We start from the raw sequence: 4556 nt of genomic DNA on the forward strand, positions 1-4556 counted from the left end.
CTGTTTGACTTATTTCACTTAGCATAATACCCTCTAGGTCCATTAACATTGTTGCAAATGGTACTATTTTATTCTTTTTTTATGGCTGAGTAATGTCCCATTGCACACATGTACCACTTCTTTTTTATTCAATCATCTATTGATGAGCAATTGGGTTGTTTCTGTTTCTTGGCTATTGTAAATAATGCTGCAATGAGTATAAGGATGCACATATCTTTTTGAATTAGTGTTTTGGATTTCTTCAGATAAATACCCAGAAGTGGACTTGTTGAGTCATAAGGCAGTTCTCTTTTATTTTTTTTTCAGGAATTGTGATACTGTTTTCTATAGTGGCTGTGCCAATTTATAATCCTACCAAATGTGCACAAGAATTCTCTTTCTCCAATGGTATCTTTGTAATACCATTGTTTATTGATTTATTGTCCATAGTCATTCTGACAGGTGTAAGGTGATAACTCATTTTTTTTTTACAGTGAAAAATTTTTATATTTGGAATTAGCCAGCTAGACTCAGTTTATATGATCCCAATTTTGTCGGCAGCATTCAAAGCATCATAGTTGAGAGCCAGCTGAACATATGCCTTCTTCTCTCCATCAGACCTGATCAGGGTGTGGACTTTGGCTACATCATTGTCATAGAGCTACTTCACAGCCTGTCTGGTGTTAACATCTACGATGAACACAAGTGTACTATTGTCTTCTGTCTTCTTTATGTCTGACTCAGTAGTCGGGGGAACATGATGACGACATAGTGGTCTAGCTTGTTTCTTCTGGGGGCACTCTTCCAAGGATATTTTGGCTGTCTTTGGAGCTGCAGTGTTTTGGGCCATTGGAAGGTGAGTGAGTTCATATAGTTTTTTTTGTGCGTGTGGCTGTGGATGCCTGTTAGCACTGCTTTCTTTGCCTTCGAAGCCTTTGCTTTGGCTTTAGCTTTGAGAAGGGGAGGGGCTTCCTTCACCTTCAGTGCCATCTTCGTAAAAAGGCTCATTGTGGTTTTGATTTGCAATTCTCTGATGACTGGTGACATTGAGCATCTTCTTTTTTTAAATTTTGATATTTAAAATTATTTTATATTAGTTTCAGATATATAGTACAATGGTTATACATTTATATAATTTATGAAGTGATCTTTCTGATTATTTTAGCACCCATCTATCTCTACACATAGCCCTTACAATAATATTGATTATATTCCCTATGCTTTGCTCTACGTCCCCATGACTGTTTTATAACTACTAATTTATACTTCTTCATCCCTTCACTTTTTTTCCCCAGCTCACCAATCTCCCTCCCCTCTGGCAATCACCAGTTTGTTCTCTGTATGTGTGAGTCTCTTCGTTTGCTGTGTTCCTTAGATTCTACATGCAAGTGAAATCATATATGTATCTTCCTCTGTCTTATTTCACTCAGCATAATATCCTCTAGGTCCATCCACATCATTGTAAATGGTAAGATTTCATTTTTCATGTCTGAGTAATATTCCATTGTAGAAATGTACCATAATTTCTTTATCCAATTGTCTATTGATGGGCACCTAGTTTGCTTCCATATCTTGGCTATTGTGAATAGTGCTGCAGTGAACATAGAAGTATATAGATCTTTATGAATTAATGTTTGGGTTTTCTTTGGCTAACTACCTAAAAGTGCAATTGGTGGGTCAGAAGGTAGTTCTATTTTTAATGTTTTAAGGAACCACCAAACTGTTTTCTATAGTGGCTGTACCAATTTGCAATCCTACCAACAGTGAATGAGGGACTTCTTTTCTCCACATCTTTGTTGTTTTTTGATTTATTGATGGTAGTCATTCTGACAGGTATGAAGTGATATCTCATTGTGGTTTTAATTTGTATTTCTCTGATTAGTGATTTCGAGCATCTTTTCATATGTGTATTGGCCATCTGTATGTCCTTATTGGAGAAATGCCTATTCAGTATTCAGGTTCTCTGTCCATTTTTAAAATTAGATTGTTTTTTTTTTTTTGTGTTTAGTTGTATGAATTCTTTATAAATTTTGGATATTAATCCCTTATTCGATGTATCATTAGTTAATATCTTTTCTGATTCAGTATGTTGCCTTTTTACATTGTTGATGGTTTCCTTTACTGTGCAAAACCTTTTTAGGTTCATGTAGTTCCATTTGTTTATTTTTCCTTTTGTTTCCCTTGCTTAAGGAGATATATCATTAGAAAATATTAGTAACAGCAATGTCAGAGAGTTTACTGCCTATGTTTTCTTCTAGGAGTTTAATGGTTTCCAGTCTTACTTTTAAGTCCTTTATCCATTTTGAGTTTATTCCTGTATATGGTGTAAGAAGGTAATCCAGTTTCATTTTTTTGCATGTATTTGTTCTGTTTTATTAACATCATTTATTGAAGAAGCCGTCTTTGTATATTGTATATTCTTGCCTAATTTGACATAGATCCAATAACCATATAGGTGCGGATTTATTTCTGGGCTCTCCATTCTGTTTCATTGATCTGTCTCTTTTTATGGCAGTACCATGCTGTTTTCATTACTATAGCCTTGTAGTTTAGTTTGATGTCAGGTAGCATATCTCCAATTTTGTACTTTCTCAAGATTGCCATGACTATTTGAGGTCTTTTATGGTTCCATAGAAATTTTGAAATTATTCGTTCAGTACTGTGAAAAATGCTAATGGTATTTTGATATGGATTGCACTGAATCTACAGATTGCTTTGAGTAGTATAGTCATTTTAACGATGTTGATTCTTCCTACTCATGAGCACAGTTTATGCTTCCATTTGTTTTTATCTTTATTAATTTTTTAGCCATGTCATATTTTTTGAGTACAAGTCTTTTACCTTCTTTGTTAAATTTATCACTAAGTATTTTTTGATGCAATCATAAATGAGATTGTTTTCTTAATTTCTCTTTCTCATAGTTCATTATTGTTGTATTAAAATGCAACCAGTTTATGAATATTAATTTTGTATTCTGCTACTTTACTAAATTTATCAATCCTAACAGTTTTTTTGTGGGATCTTTAGAATTCTTTTTATACAATAACATGTCATCTGCAAATAATGTCATCCTTTTAAATTTGGAAGCTTTTTATTTCTTTTTCTTGTCAGATTGCTGAGGCTAGGAAATTTGATACTTCTTTTATTTTTGATTTTATTTAATTGGGTCCTCTTTTTGTATGAGTTTGGTTAAAGGTTTATCAATTTTGTTTATCTTTTCAAAGAACCAGCTCTTGGTTTTATCTATCTTTTCTATTTTTTTAAAGACTTTATTTCATTTGTTTCTGCGTTGATCTTTATTATTTCCTTCCTTCTACTAACTGTGGATTTTGTTTGCTGAGTTTTTTAATAGTGTTTTTTTTTTTTAAAGTCTAAGGTTAGATTGATTATTTGAGATTTTTCTTGTTTTTTTTTTTTTTTTTTTTTTTTTTTTTTTTTGAGGTAGGCCTGTATTCCTACAAATTTCCCTCTTAGGATTGCTTTCGCTGTGTTCCATTAATTTTGATCATTGTTTTTCACTTTCATTTGTCTTGAGGTATCTTTTGATTTCTTTCTTGATCTAATTGTTAATCTATTTATTGTTTAGTAGCATATTATTTAGTCCTAGGGTGTTTGTGTATGTTTTAGGTTTTTTTTCTTCTAATTCATTTCCAGTTTCATACCATTGTGGTATGATATTTCAATCTTCTTAAATTTATTGAGACTTGTTTTGTGGCTTAACATGTAATTTATGTGGAAACAATGTTCCATGTGTACTTGAAAAAAATGTATATTCTGCTGTTTTGGAGTGAAACACTCTAAAAATATCAGTTAAATTCATCAGGTCTAGTGTTTCATTTAAGATCACTGTTTCCTTTTTGATTTTATGTCTGGAAAATCTGTCCCTTGGAGTCGATGGGAGGTTAATTTCCCCTACTATGACTGCACTGCTATCGATTTCAACCTTTATGTCAGTCAATATTTGCTTTATATATTTAGGTGCTCCTATGTTGGGTGTATAAATGCTTACTAAGGTTCTGTCCTCTTTTTGGATTAATCCATTATCATTATGTAATGTCCTCCTTTGTCTCTTATTTTAGCCTTTGTTTTATTAAAAATTTATTTATTTTAATTAGTTTCAAGTATACAATACATTGGTTAGATCTATATAGTTTATAAAACAATCCCTCCAGTTACTCCCTCCCTCCTCTGACCCTCCACCTAGCCAATGTGTTAATGCTAACTACGTTCCCTATGCCGTGCTCCCCATCCTTGTGACAATCCATCAATACTAATTAGTACTTCTTTAACCCTTCACTCCATTCTCCTAGCCCCCAAAGTGCCCCACTCTGTCCATCACCAAATTGACCATTATATTTGTGAGTCTGTTTTTGATTAGTTTTTTTTTTTATTCCTTAGATTTCACATGTAAGTGAAAACATATCGTATTCATCTTTCTCTGTCTGACTTAAATACTTTCTAGGTCCATCAAAGCAATATCTTTTTCCAATCCCTTCCTTTTAGTCTGTGTGTGTCTTTTAATCTGAAGTGAGTCTTTTGTAGGCAGCATATGTATGGAGCTTGTTTTCTTATCCATT

At 32.8% G+C, this 4556-nt stretch overlaps 1 pseudogene; it reads right to left on the reverse strand.

Moving 5' to 3' along the window:
- Window positions 1-514: 514 nt before the first annotated feature.
- Window positions 515-969, reverse strand: LOC102877867 (annotated as a pseudogene).
- Between the last annotated feature and the right edge of the window lie 3587 nt (window positions 970-4556).

Source organism: Pteropus alecto, unplaced genomic scaffold (genome assembly GCF_000325575.1).
Source record: "Pteropus alecto unplaced genomic scaffold, ASM32557v1 scaffold78, whole genome shotgun sequence".
Taxonomy (NCBI): Eukaryota; Metazoa; Chordata; class Mammalia; order Chiroptera; family Pteropodidae; genus Pteropus; species Pteropus alecto.